Source organism: Sarcophilus harrisii, chromosome 2, assembly GCF_902635505.1.
Source record: "Sarcophilus harrisii chromosome 2, mSarHar1.11, whole genome shotgun sequence".
Classification (NCBI taxonomy): Eukaryota; Metazoa; Chordata; class Mammalia; order Dasyuromorphia; family Dasyuridae; genus Sarcophilus; species Sarcophilus harrisii.
In genome coordinates, this window is record NC_045427.1 from 222,977,298 (window position 1) to 222,993,157 (window position 15,860).

General features: G+C 33.7%; 1 protein-coding gene across 3 annotated transcripts in view; it reads left to right on the plus strand.

The window, feature by feature from the left end:
* NCOA3 (nuclear receptor coactivator 3) overlaps nucleotides 1-15,860 on the plus strand; it is a 201,851-nt gene that overhangs the window by 51,083 nt on the left and 134,908 nt on the right. The window lies entirely within an intron of this gene.

The following is a 15,860-nucleotide window of genomic DNA, read 5'->3' on the forward strand; positions in this document are numbered from 1 at the left end:
TACTATTTTTAAAAGATATCTCCTTCATTTCTCCTCTAATTTGTTTATGATCTTTTATGCCTTGGTTATATATTCATTTGGAACTTACTGTGATGTTTGGGCATGAGCAGAATAGGTTTTCAGTGGATACTTTAAATTCTTAAATTTTGCATTTGATTTGTTTTGTAAACAATATATGGACAGTGACAATTTCAAGAGACACTAAATTAAGTTTAAAGTAGGCTAACAGTTGATTTATTATTGAAGAAAAATGTGTTTAAATCAAAGAGGACTGATGAAATCTACAAGTAAGCATTTTAAGATTATTTCCTTCTTTAAAAAGTTATTGACTGATATCAGAAATAATAATGATTATATTCTGTAGTACTCTGAAAATAGTGACCCTTCATGAATATGACCATTTTGCCATCTTAAGTCACTTCACAATTAAAAGATAAGCTGTATAATGTGTGAAAACTAAATTTAGGTGGTCCTTGAATTTATAGGATCTTTTCCAGGAATCTAAGATGCTATAAATTTAATTATGAATCTATTGGGAAAGAGACTACTCATCTTACCTTTTCTTGTATAATTACTTGGTTTACTTTTATTTAGGCCCATTGCTTTCCTTGGTTGTTGCTAGTGTATCTAGAACTGAAGAGTATATAAAGATAAAACCCTTTTTTATAGGATTTTACAATTTGATAGTGAAATAAAACCTATAATACTAATTATAATGTAATTAGCATCTGAACCCAAAGAAGCTCATCACATGATCACATACCTAAAGGGTTAAGAAAAAACGCATGCAATTAATACTTAGTTTGAAATATTTGAAGTATGGCATGAGGAAATGTGATTTAATCCCTAAGTGCCTTATCAGCAATTGTAAATGTCTTATCAGCAAGTTGCCACAAAAATGAAATATGATGTTAAATTGATGGTCTTCAAGACTTATAAGTAGTTAGATCTTTGTGTTTTCATAATGTGTAGTTGCTTTAAGCATGGTTCTTTTTACAAGATATACTAATCTTGTTTTTAAGGCTAGAAACAGTGACTTTGGAATCTAAGCTTTCGTTCGTTAGGCTGATGGAGGGAGACTAGTTTATTCTACTCTTATTTGTTAAGGAATTTTTGTGTTGGAAGTCACTTTGGTATTGAAAAGTTCACCATTTTTCTGATCAGGAAACAGGTGTTTCATTTGTAAAACTCCACATATGGACCCCCTCTAGGTCTAGTATGCTTTTAAAGAAATAGGTACATGAAAGATTTAAGATTTGGACATTTTAATAACATTTTAAATATTTTTTAAAGTATTTTTACATAGTCTTAATTTTTGATCTTAGCAATACTGTATCCAAGTGATGTAGCTTGATATGACAGCAAAGGTTTAATGGTCTTAAAAAGACATTATTTAAAGCTTCTGTGAATGTTTAAAGGGTTTTTTTTAAAGATAAAACAGTGATTCTCCAAATTTTTAGTCCCTTTAAAACCACTTTGACAGGTGCTATATCTATTTTGCTTTTGCTTGACTAAAATTTTCCCCTAGGCATTCATCTTTCAACCCATTTTATTTTTGGGTACCATATCTCTTTCATTTAATGATGCCAGGTGGACAGGAAAAGAACTGTATGAGGAGATATGCCTTTTCATTACATCTGGGCTGCTTCTATAATAGTCCCTTGCCCTCTCTGGATCTCAGTTTCCTTATCTCTAAAATAAGAGGGTTGAATTAGATGACCTTGAAGGTTTCTTCCAGTTTTATTATATTGAATTTAGAAATTTATTTGCCTTCCAGTTTTAGTTTGGGAATTTAAGCAGGGTACCTGGACCAAGCCAGTAGTTTTCATTTCTCTCTTTGTCTCTTGAGACGATGTATCAACCAGTTTTGTATTGGGGGGGTGGGAGAGGGAAGGGATTGAGAAGCAGTTAGGTGGGGGATTGGAGCTTGAATACCTAATTCCCTTTTCCTTTTCTGTACCTTTGCATTCTGAGGGCATGTTAATAATTTATGCAACAAACTTGGTTTTCCTCAAAAATGCTAAGATTGTATGATTGTATGTAATCACTACAGTGACATCCCTGGTAGCAACAATGGTTTAGTACTTAAAAGTTCAAAAAATCCGAAGGAAACAATTGAGGGAAAAAAACTGAGGAAATCCAAATACAACACTTTTTGTTCTTCATCAAATGTGTGAAATTGCAGAGGAATTGCAGTTTTTTCTCTTATTCTTTTTAAATAGGCCCCCTTTCTAACCTCATTCCTATGATAGCTTATTCCCCTGGTTTTCGATTTAGGGTCTAATTTAATCTGTCCACTAGGTACCCCACGAGGTCAGTTGCAAGCTGGGGAGTGGTGATAGTGTTAGGGTTTTTTTTTTTTTTTTAAGATCCTAGGAACTTGTTCTGAGTATGGCTATATTTCCTGTGAAATAATTTAAAAGCAATTTGCGAAATAAAGACTTCTACAAAAAATTAGTACTTCTTTTCTTGCCAGTCATTGCAATGGAATGGTCCACATGTAACCAGAATCAAGCTAAAACATCTAATTTCTAAATATCTCATATCAAATGTTCTTCTTGCTTTAAATAACTAGATGGACCTGCATGAGAAGAGGGTGGGAAGCACAAGGGAGGGACAAAATTATATCCTGAAAAGCTATTTTGGAAAAAGATAATGCATTTTGAACATCCTGAAAAGATAAGAAATCATAAGGCTTTGTGTTATATGTATTACAGACTTTTAACAGTTTGGAAGCTCTTTTTTTCTAGATACTGTATGTCCTGACAAATCAGCAAAAATGCTCCATTGACAGAATCTCCATGGAATTCCAAACTCTTTTGGGAAGTACTTAGAGTACTTCCCAACATTCCCAACATAGAAACATATAGAGAGAGAATCTCTACAGATTGCTACCATAAATTGGGGCAGGAAGCATTTGTGGGTAGAAAAAAAAAATGTAACACAGAAAAGACAACCTCCACTTTACTCAAGAATTGAGCATAGAGGATTAATAAAAGCACAGAAGTTTCCTGTGCTTGAAATTTGAACTAAATTTGGTGCCTTGTTGAATATTTTATGAAATTTTACTTATTGGTTAAATATTCTAATTATTTAACATTCTCATTTGAGTACAATAAAGGCAGACTTGTATAGACTTTTTATTGAACTATCTGGCAAAGGACATTAAATTTAAGTCTTATGAAAGGTTAGTTTTGTGTATTGAACTTTCATTGTTAGTGGCTGTTATGCTTTTCTAAGTTCTAGATAAAATTAATGTTGTGAATCTTTTGTGATTCACCTACTTTACAGATTTCATTTGAAATCGGTATTCTGCATGGCAAGGTAGGTAGGGGCATTGAATGCTAAGTTTTTAAAAAAATACTATTTAATAATTTGTACAGTATGAAACAGATGATTTAATAGTGTTACAGAAAGAATGTTTTTGAAATGTGTTCTCTGAATAAACAGCTTAGGTATATTTTAATAATTTAGCCTTTTAAAAAATTTGCAGGAGAATAGGAATCTTTTAATTTTTATATTTCTGGTGCCCTGGGGAGCATTTTGTTTTTTCATTATATAGTAACCAGAATTTATAGGACCTTTCAGTGTTACTAAATGCCAACACCCATTCCCTTCCCCCCGCCTTAGAACACACCGAAGCTTAGTTTGCCTGCAGCTGCAGTGGTAGGCATCTTTCAGGAAGTGACCTTGGCTTGTATTAATCAAATTCAGAACACACAAAAAAACCTTCTTGGTAACATGCTGACTTGATGTAAAATTTTATCGCATCCATTTTCTTTCAAAATGAGGCCATCTTGTAAAAAGAAGATATATTGAAAGACTCTTCCAACTTCGGTGTATAAGGAAAGCATCAGGAAGGCTTGTTAAAATACCTACTTCTTTTCAAATGTGTAGCCATTTTATTGGATAACATACATAATTTTAAATCATAATTTTAGTAATGAAATCTTGATAGAAGATAGCTAGGTAGAAAATTTGCTTAGTTTTCAAACAATAAGTGTAAAACAAAACCAATAAAAATAATTTTGGTGAACAGTAGTTTTATCATTAGTCTCATGTTATTGATATGTAATAACATATTCTTATTGAGAATGAAATTGCTGCATAAGCAATGCTCTCCTTTGTGATACATGTTTTTTAAAAAATTCATAGCACTCACTACTTATTGTTAATTGATGTTCTCTTATGCATGTTAATATATTATAAAAGTATTGGGATAATGTGAAATTAAATTTCTGTGGCAAGGCAACAGATTTGAATTGTAAAAAGTGATCCCTGTGGGATCATTTTCTTAGATTTAGGCTTTCTTAACTTGGAATTTAAAAAATATTTTTATAACTGTTTGAAAACAGTTATTTTTTTAAAATAGTATTTTATTCTTTGTATTTAAAAACATTATTCTGAGAAGGGGTCCATAGGTTTCACTAGATTGAGAGTGAAGAGGAAGATTCCATGACACAAAAAAGGTTAAGATACATCTTCTTTCCACCACCCCTTCCTCTTTAAAATGGCTTTTTGAAGCAATATATTAATATGGTGTCTAGAATTTGACTCTCACTTGTATTAATTTTGAAAAATGTTGAATGAAGATTTTTGGCTATTTTATACTTATTCTTTTTTAGAATTGAAATGATCATTTTGATTGATAAGAATGTAGTTTTAGTGTAAATATTCCTTACGTAGAGGTGTAGAGAAGGGAATGTGTTGCTATAGTACCTATTATGAACCAGGCACTATGCTAAAACACATTTTACAAATACCTCATTTGATCCTCACAACTATACTGCAAGATATATGCTGTTATTATTCCCATTTCACAGCTGTGAAAAAGTAGGCAAATCTAGAGAGTAAGTGACTTTGCCACTTGTAAGACAGCTTGTTAGTGTTTGAGGTAGGGTTTTTAACTCAGGTCTTCTAACTTTGGGCCCAGCATTCTATCCTGGGCCAGCCATTACCTTTGAAACCATCAAGTTTTTGAGTAATACAACTTTTTCTGTAGTGCATTGTAGTCTTCTTTTGCTTACTTACCAGCAATTAATTCACTTTTGAGTGTAGTCAACACACTGTGTTGGAGAAACTGATTTATGGATAGTTATATCTCATTTTAAGTCTGCAGAAAAGCTCCTCAGTGGACAAAAAGTACGAATACTGTCTATTAACAAAGGATTCACTCCAGGCTTTCATTAAAATAAGGAAAATCTTTTTAATACTTTGAAGTATTAGCTTCTATGAAGCAAATGCATGAGGGGAGGGAAAGACAGTGGAAAGCAATCATAAACGAAGATAGATATGTTTTGAAATGGTATTGTTAGTGGGCAAAAATTATGATTGCAGAATTTAGAGGAAATTCAAACCAATCTTCTTAATTCATAGAAGAGGAAATTGTGGCCCCTTGAGAGGAAATGTTGAACTTACTCAGTCGGCTGTTTAGTGAAGAGAATGCTGGAATTAGTTAGTGGAGAGAATGGGAGAAAATAGTAGGTTTCAGTTCTGGCTCTACTGCTCAATGCCTTTGTGGACTGGGGCAGTGCATTTCTCTCTCTCTAGTCTTCATTTTTCTTCATCTGTTAAATGAGGGTGGGTGGACTAAATGATTTTTTAAGGTCTCTTTGAGAGCAGTTCAGGATAAGGCTAGGACTAAAATCAGATAACAATAGTTGAGGAAGTTTGTGACAGAGTTAATCTCATTTTGGGGACTTACATCCAGTTTTTCTTTCTTCAAGTCAAATCTATAATTAGGGATTAGAGCAAATTTGGGGTAGGGGGAGCAAAGAAGAAACAGTGGCTATTGGCTCAGACTGTGGTAGGCGATATGGGATCCAATAGTGGAGATAACTTTCCATCATTGGAAGAAGTCATACTGACTCCAATATGAGTTTTGCCCGTGGTGCAGAAGGGAGCAGGGAAGAGTTCTGCACAATTGGTGATGGCGTGTCTCTGGGCTACTCTTACTTAGAGTAGCCTTCTCTTCTTCAGGATGGTGCCCTGGGGCAAACAGAGCCTGTCCCTCCAGATCTTATGGACATTTGTTTCCCCACAGAAGTAGATGATCTCAAATACATTTACAAAGGAGATGAAGCACTCTTGAAGACTGTGGTAGCATTTTTCAGCCGTGCCTAAATTTCAGGTAATTACTTTTGTCTTTGCAGAACATGAAAATAGCAAGCCAGTTTACTTGTTTGGATTAACATTTTGCACAGGAAGTGAAACCAGTTTTTTTTTAAGTCATCAGAAACCCTAAGTATTTGCAGCATTGATGGAGTTTTCTGCTAGAAATGCATCCAAACCATACAAGCTATAAGCGTTGTCTTAAAATGCACCTTTTCTTTCTGTTTTTAGAAATAACAATTTTTTGTAAATAAATCAAATTTGTTGACTTTAGGCATGTTATTTGTCTTGATACTAGCATTAGTAACATTCCATCTCTTAGAAATGACAAAGGGAAACTATCATATATATAGCATGTGGTACTTGAGAAACGTTTGATTTGAATTGAACTTTAAAGAAGGAAAAAAATGGGTATTTTTTATTCCTTCAGTGCTTATTTTTGAAAATATACAGCTTAGCAAAATATGACTTTGAAGAAAAAGTGACTTTAGTCTACTTTTCCCCCTTCATTTTCCAAAAGGAGAGAATATTGGGATTCGAGAAGCAAAACATAAGCTATAAAGAAAAAGAATGTTTATAACCTTGGTATCTAAAGAGTTAATGTTCATTTGCCGCCTGAGGGTCACCGTGCAGCCTCTGCTCTCTGATTGGCTGCTAAAAGGTGAAATTGAAACCACTGTAAACTTTTGACCCTGTAGCAGTTCTTGTGGAACGCCTTCCACTGGTGGAGCCCAAGCTTATTATTTTTTTCTTTCGGTCTTCCTTTCCTTCTCCCACTCCCTCTCACCCCCACCCCCCTTTTCCTGTACTCATTTTGTATGAGCTGGTAGTGTTCCACGCAGCTTTTTGAAGGAAAGAGAAAAGAGAGTCGGGACAAGCATCAGCATGTGACTTACTTGCTTTTTTTTTTTTTTTTTAAAGCAGCGATGTTATAAATAAGGCAAGTCAGACATGTTACCCCTTACATGCTAGTTTGCAAACTGGAAGGTTTAGTGCATCCCCAAATATTACGTTATACTTTGACCACTAAAATTATTAATTGTACAGTTAAAATTGGTTAATTTTAGACCAAAAATGTTTTTGATTTTGGGTATCCATAGATAATGACTGGTAGACTACTTAGAGAAATAACTCATGATTTCTAACAAATCATCAATTGATGTTTATTTCCCCGTTAGGAGAAATCTTGTTTTCTGTGTCACTCTGACCTCTCTCTTGTAGTCATGAATTAAAATCCATTTTGGGGGAGAGAATTTGGGAATAAAATGACTAATTATTGCATCTATATTTTCATTAATAATCCAGTTTGATCTGTGTTCAACTTTTGTGCTTGTTAACTCAAGATGTACTTATATTTTACTTGTATAGACATCTTTTTTTTTTTTTTTTTTAAAGTTTTTACTTATGGTTTACTTACTCCTGATTTGCAAATAAGAAGGTTCAGAGAGCTTAAATGGAGTTTGGTAAATTATACTGCTGAGACCTATATATCCAGTCTTACTTTTAAATCCAATGCTCTTTGTATTTGACCACTTAAACAGAGAAGTCAGGGGCATTTATTTAATTGTGTTCTGATTTACCCAATGACTATTTAAATCAGGAGGATAATCAGCTTTATAGCCTCTTCATTTAGGGTTTTCATTTTAATTCAAACTACATGGATTGGGTAGTTTATTTCACCATCCATATCCAGTTTCTGTATATCACCCTAAGTTGTTGTTCTCCCTCTTCCTCTTCTATATGAATTTTAAAAAAGGTCTTATTTTCTTTTGGTATCTGCACTGAACTAGAGAACAGTTTTTTAAGGTTTCCTTGGTGATCGTTATTTTAACAAATCTTAGGGTAATTTTAGAATTCTTAACTCTGATGGGATAGGGATAAAGAGGGGGACCTGTGATATCAGTGTCATCCTGAACTTCCAGGTGAGTGATATGTTTCTTCTACCACTGTATCTTTTGTAGATTGAAGTCTTTAGCTGAGAGTTGCCTAGAGTATGGGGCTGGGGTGGTGGGTGGTAAGTGGTTTGTCCAGGGTCACGCAAGCTATCATGTCCAAAGTGGGTCTTGAGCTGAAATTCTCTTGGCTTTTAAGGCCAACACCTGTCAGGCACAGTGCTTTTCAATAGTTGTGGGCTATCTAATAATCACAGACTTGGACCTCATCCTTTTAAAGTGTAACCTTAATATGGGTCTTAGTAGTATCAGTTTTTATTCTCTTTTTAAATTTTTTCTTCCTATACCCCTTTCAAATTAGGCTTCTTAGAGAATCATAGCTAATTGTCTTAGAAGCCTGTCTTTTTCCTTAAGTTTTGACAAAGGATATAATGAATTATCTTGAAATTGGTTATTAACATTTGTTTAAAAAATTTTAATGGAAACTTTCCCTACATTTCACAAATGAAATTAAGTTTATGGAAGAACTTTTTTTTTAATGTGTGTTGGACATTAGTTATTATCAGGTTTAGCTACTTCTGAAGACTTGTTTTTTTCTGTAATTTTAGTTGAGTACTGAGGAGGTAGGAAGTATTCAGGAGCAATATCACTAGTAATATTGAAGAAACAATGAAGTTAATGTGATTAATATTAGATTGTCTGCCTCTTCTTATTTGCTGCTGTAAAAGCAAAACACATTCATTATATTCATTGACCTTTATCATCTGTTCTGGTAATGTTGTCAAGTACTAGCAGTCATAAAGTTTGGTGGTGTTTTAGTTCTGCCCTTATAGCTTTTGCTTGTGATGAACAATTAAGTAATGTTTTAGATTTTCTATGATTTCAGTATGTGTTCTGAAGACTGAAGTATGCCTAGTATCTTTTTTTTAATGCCTAAAATCTTTTTTTTTATTTAATAGCCTTTTATTTACAGGTTATATGTATGGGTAACTTTACAGCATTAACAATTGCCAAACTTCTTGTTCCAATTTTTCACCTCTTGCCCCCCACCCCCTCCCCCAGATGGCAGGATGACCAGTAGATGTTAAACATATTAAAATATAAATTAGATACACAATAAGTATACATGACCAAACCGTTATTTTGCTGTACAAAAAGAATCAGACTCTGAAATATTGTACAATTAGCTTGTGAAGGAAATCAGAAATGCAGGTGGGCATAAATATAGGGATTGGGAATTCAATGTAATGGCTTTTAGTTATCTCCCAGAGTTCTTTCTCTGGGTGTAGCTGGTTCAGTTCATTACTGCTCTCCATTGGAAATGATTTGGTTGATCTCATTTAATGCCTAAAATCTTTAGTGAATGTTCTACTAATTTGTCAGGATGGCATTATGTGTGCATACACATTGTGTGGTGACAGTAACTTGAATTGCATGAAAAGAATAAAGAAATGATTTTTTTTCCCTCCTGAGGTATGATATTATCTGGACCTGGATCCATACCAGGAAATCTGGTATGACTTTATAATTGGAGAATTCTGATTGTAGCTGAGTTCATTTTTCTACTGTGTATATAGAAAACTGAACTCCTGACTTATGGGGGATTTCTGGTTAATCCAGATTCTTGCTTTAAGAGGAGAATGATTAAGAGAGAGAAGCTATTTAGTAAAATTGCATGTAAACAAGGTGATGTTGGATCATGGACTTAGAGCTGGAAGAAACTTCCAAGGATATTCCTTTTACAAATGACAAAACTCTTGAGGTCCAGAAAGTTAAAATATCTTGCCTACAGCTGCAGTCTGAGTATTTGAGCTGAGATTCCCACTAGGTACTCTGGCTCTATCTTAATCTTGTGTTCTTGTCACTCTACAAAGATGCTTTCTTTAGTAGATAATAGGTTCAGAATTTGATGGACTTAATGGGCCTTAAGATTCATGTAATCAAGTCTTTTTTCAAATTCTTTAGACTCAGGACCTCTTTACACTCTTAAAAATTATTGAGGAATCCTCAAAGAGCATTTGTTTATGTCCATTGATATTTACCACCTTAGAAATGAAAACATCATAATTCTATTTTGAAAATAGTTGACATTTGTAGTATAATCCTTTTTTTTATTGGATGAGAACACTGAGGGATTAATTGATTTACTACAAGTTCCGGCACTGTTACATACTCATGATAATTGTATGCATCTAAAATTCTTTTTATAAATAGCTTTTTATTTTCAAAATATATACATGGATAATTTTTGACAATCACTCTTACAAAACCTTGTGTTCTAATTTTTTTTCCTTCCCTTACTTCCACCCTCTCCCTCAGTTGCCAAGTGATCCAATATATATTAAACATGTGCAATTTCTCTATACATATTTCCACAAATATCATGCTGAACAAGAAAAATCAGATCAAAAAGGAAAAAAAAATGAGAGAGAAAATAAAATGCAAGCAAACAACAACAAAAAGAGTGAAAATACTATTTTGTGATTCAGATTTAGTTCCCACTGTCTTCTCTCTGGGTGCAGATGGCTTTCTTCATCACAATTCATCACATTAACCATTGGAACTGGTCTGAATCACCTCCTTATTGATGAGAGCCAGGTACATCAAAGTTGATTGTCCCTGGTTCTGCTCATTTCACTTAGCGTCAGTTCATGTAAGTCTTAATGAGCCTCTTTAAATTCATCCTGCTGATCATTTCTTACAGAACAATTATATTCCATAACATTTTTATGTACTTAGCCATTTCCCAACTAATGGGCATCCACTCATTTTTCAGTTTCTTGCCACTACAAAAAGAGCTGCTACAAACATTTTTGCACAAGTGGATCCTTTTCCTTCCTTTATGATCTCATTAGGATACAAGCCCAGTGAAAACTCTGCTGGATCAAAGGGTATGCAGTTTGATAGCCTTTTGGTCATAGTTCGAAATTGCTATCTAGAATAGTTGGATTAGTTCACAACTTTACCAATAATGTATTAGTTGTCCCAGTTTTCCCACAACCCCTCCAATATTCACATCTAAAATTCTTGGCAGAATCATTTTTATAGATTATCAGTAAATATTTAAGAATTGATAATTATTCCTTGAATAGTGAGTTATTCAACTTGAGAATAACATGAACTTAAAAACCACCAGCTTCTAACCTTCCTCTGCCTTTTTCCATTTGTGAGCTAAAAATTTGTCCTAATCATGATTAAGTAAAAAAGTATTACTAGAGTTACATTCATATCAGAGAAAAAATAAAAGTATATGTTAGATTTTTAAAAGTATTGTGAAATTCCTTTCAGAACTACTTCTATTTATTTTATATATACTTTTTATTATATATTATATAAAGTATATATTTTATGTATACTTTTCTTCAAGAGCAAGAATCTGCAAATATTTATTAAGCACATACTATGTCATAATGATAAAAAAAAATTAAGTTATCTTACCTCTCAAGGGACATATTCCTGGACTTGTCCCAATTATAGAATTGGGTTTGAAATTGAGAAAACTGATTGGGGTTGAAATCTTGCCTGAGACTTAAGCTGTGTGACCATGGAATGTCACTTAATCTATGTGTGTCTCAGGTCCCTAGGAGAAATGAACTAAATCCATAGATTCAAGGAGTTATTTCCTTAGTAAGACGGAGTTTACATGTAGTATTTTATGAGTTGATTTCCTACTTTATGATTTGATTCTGTGAGATAGAACAAATAGTATTCATATTTCAGAGTTGCCTTTTCAGAAGCTCCATTTTTTTAAAGTTCTAAAGTTTTTAAAATCGGCTGAGTGGCACAGTGGAGAGACGGGATGAACATTAGGTTTGGAGTTAGGAAGACAAGTTCAAATCTAGCCTCAGACATTATACTATGTTATACATAGTATAACTGGGGAAGCCACTGAACCTGTTTGCCTCAATTTTCTTTACTGTGAGATAGGGAAACTAATAGCATGTACCTTCCAGGATTGTTGAGAGAATCAAATGAGGTAGTAATTGAAAGCATTTGACACCGTGCCTAGCACATAGCAGTATATAAGTGTATTATGATTATTACTATTTTTGTTATTATTGTCATTGTAATGATGATGATATCTAGGACCAGATCCTTTTATCCTTTTAAAAAAATCTCTTTGATATTTCTTCCTTCAGATTCTTACTTAATTTAATTCTCTTTGTGACTATCATCATTCTCTTCTTTATATTATACTTAATTTATGAAAGTAAGTAGAGTGTAAATAGCTTCAGGACACCATCTGAACCAATTTTTAAAAATATCTTATATTGTTTAAGGTTTTCTTGAATCCAGCTTTAAATTCCAATTATCCTGTGAAACTTGAATGAAAACATTTAACAAATGAGGAGATTGAGTTTCTGATTCTTCAAGCTGTTGGTCCAAGATCACATAGCTAATGAAGGGACAGAACTATCTAGTTAATCAGTTAACATTTATTGTATGCCACCTATGTGCCAGCATTGTGCTAAGTACAGAAGATAAGAATATGAAAAAGAAACACATTTGCAGCTCTCCTGGAATTTATAACCTGAAGGAAAAATACAAGTCACACAAAAGGACTAGAGGAATCTACTTGGGGAGTGGATAGTAGTTGGCACTGGGACATGATGGAGTCTAGTCGGAGTGCAGCAAAATAGGAAATGGTGAAATGGGTGCCCTGGAAAGCCTATTCAGAGGGGGGAGGTAGGAGCTAGGAGTACTGAGGAGATTTGAGTTTTGGGATTCATGTGATCTTGCAGTATGATGTGATTCTGGTGAGCAATGATGAAATCTAGAACAGTACAGGCAAAATGCTGGGATTATAATGGAATCCAGTTTAAAAGCAGAGCCCGGGTTTAAACCCAGTCTTCTGCTTACAAATATAGTGCTGCTTCTATTCTGTGCTATGGTGTTTTGTTCAGTAATGTTGGAATATTTCCTTTTTTTTTTTTTTTTTTTTTTCCTTTTGGCATAGGTACAGTGTTTTAGCTGCATTATGGATTAAATAGACTTCTCTGGGCTTTCCTGGGAAACCACCCACCATTTATAACTTCATCTCTCTGCTTCCCTATCTCCCCAACTTTCAAGCAGTCAACTTAATAAAATGAACTTTTTAACACCAGTAACTTATAGGGAAATGGCTATATAAATATTACATATTTATATGCAAATACGTTTATCACCTCTTCTCAGTTTTTGCATGGGTGCTATTATTAGTTATTCACTTTTTTTTTTTTTTTTTTTGATATAAACATGATTGTGTTCCAGGCTACCTCCCTCTTTTTTCCTTTCATAGGCAAACACACCCCTCACATATTGCAGCTAGCCTCTGTTTCTGTTCTTGCCTTCTCCTGCCACACCCATCCCATGCTGATTGGCCATTACTGTGGTATGTTTCTGTCATGTGGATTTTGAGGAAATGTCCTCTTTTTCTTCAGCTTGCCAATTCCAGCGTGAATTTCATTAACCCTAACAACTCTAGAAACATAAATTCAGTAGAGCTTTGCATTGCATTCTTATGTGGTTCAGATGTCATTTAAATTAGTTGTTTTAGAAATTTAGAATGAAAAACTGTGTGTGTGTGTATTAGCTTTCTCCTTTTCTAAGATTTCATGTGTAAAATTTGTTAAATTGTATATTCTTAGGAGGTTTGTTGGAGACTACTGTATAGTTACCTTGCTTTTCCTGCCCATCACCCAACTCCCTTTTAAAATTCTTTTCAGGGAACCTTAGTTATGCAATTTTTTTTCCCTATGGGAAAAAAAACCAAATGGATTGGGATAGTGGTGTCTAATATGCCTAATTTGCTATTCAGGTAACTCCTGTCTTGCATTGGACTAACTGTAGAAACTATGGTAGCTTCTGCCAAGGCATTAATATTGCTTGTAATTGCTCTCCACTGAGCTTTCAGCTCGCTAAGACAGGTGGGGACATCCACAGGTTCAGATCATCCATCTGTTCTGAGCACTTTCAAGGGCTCAGAGCTGTTGCAAAAAGAACACCCGTGCTTAAAAACCATGACCTGATGTACTATACAGGACCTTTTAAGTAGCAGCTAACTTATAGTAAAATGGGGAGGGAGGGAGTGGGAAATAAATTCTTCAGAAGATATCTTTCAAATTCCTAAGGGTAACTGTTATGTCCAATAACCAGTATTCTATTTATATGGTAGGGAAAAAGCAGAATGGGAAGAGTTATTCTCTGTGATTGATAAAATCTCTCTTTCCTTTTAAATAGGAGTAGTAAAATTTCAGTATCTTGTTTCAAGGTCAAAATATACTATACACAGCAGAATCATTTAGTCATTGTCAGAGATGAACCAAATAAATTCCTAGCTGACCATCATTTGGATGGTGAGTTGGATAATTGAATTTTGCTTTTGTATAGCCTTTGTTAACTCATAGGACTACAGACTTCTCAACTGTAATGTCAAAGAACAAAACTTTTTTTTCCCCTGAATTTATCACCTAATAACCCTTTACATATGTATTTTTTTAAGTCAAAAGTTTTTCCATTAGGGGAAAAATGTGTATTTCGTGGTATATTACCTGGTTTTTATTTTTGAGTTAGACATTGCAGTTTTAAAAAATAAACTTTTACACTGAAATACTATAAGAACTAAGATTTAATCTGTGTATAGGTACTCCATTTACAGATATGTATTGTAACCTTTTGAGGCTTTAGTTGATGCTAATGTTTATGATTTGCTATCACAAAAAACTTTGAGCAGAAAAAATCATTTGATGGCTAAGTTATGGTGATGAGCATCTCCATATTTAGAGTTCATTTCTCAAAAAATAATCTGAACCTATAGTTAGTCTTAGACTGCCAGAGTTTTTCTTTTAGCACAGCCTTCAAAATTTCTCAGCGTCATTGCCCACGGGTAGAGTAGGACTGAGGGTAGAGGATTTAAAAAGGTGGGTTAAAAAATGAGGTAATGAGTTGTCTTCTGTTGCCACTATCTTAATTCATTGTATGCAAACTGATGTATTTCCCAAATACTTTCTTTTCTTATTCCCATTTCTGTATGCCCCAGATGATAAAATGGCCTTAATTCTGATGTCTGCTCCAACCTTAAATATCAGGGTAGGGACAGAAAGACAGGAAGAGAGTTGTTTTGATTATTGACAGTGTAATTTATATTTTTCATAATTGACTTAACTGGTAGCTTAGTCTATTTTTCAGTCATCTAGCATTTTAATAATATTAAGCACTAATTTTGTGGTAACTAATAAACACAGTAATAAACAAATTCTCAGTCAGCCAAACTAGAAATTTTATCATATTCCTTGCATTGTTTCTTTATTTTGTTGTCCTACCGTCATGCAAGTTTCATTTCTCATTTTCTCAACTCTCTCTCTTTTTTTTTCTTCTGTTCTAATTGCAACTACATTGTTTTAAGGCCCTTATAGCCTTATGCTTGGATTAGTGTAGTAACTTCTTTTTTTGTGGTTAATTTTTTAAAATATCAATATCTTTTTTTCTTTTACATTACCTTCATTTCTGAATATACTCCTTCTCTTTCCCCTTCCTAGTGAGATGGCTTAGTAACAAAAATTAAAAAGGGAAAAAAAAAGACATTGTATTTTAGCAAAACTACCCAATAGATCAACAGTGTCTGATAATTACAATATTTTACACTTAGCTTGATATCCCTCTTCCCCGAACATTCACAAATGGTCTACACATTTTTTCTTAGCATCTTCAGTTAATCCAGCACATGGTTGTCAGAATCATATACTTAAACACTGCTTTGGATCACATAACTTTTCTTGGGCCCCTTTTTAAAGTTTTTCACAATCCAATTTCAGCCTACTCTTTTAACTTTGATTTGATCATATGTTCTCTCTTGACCTCTACCAAGTGAGATTGGTC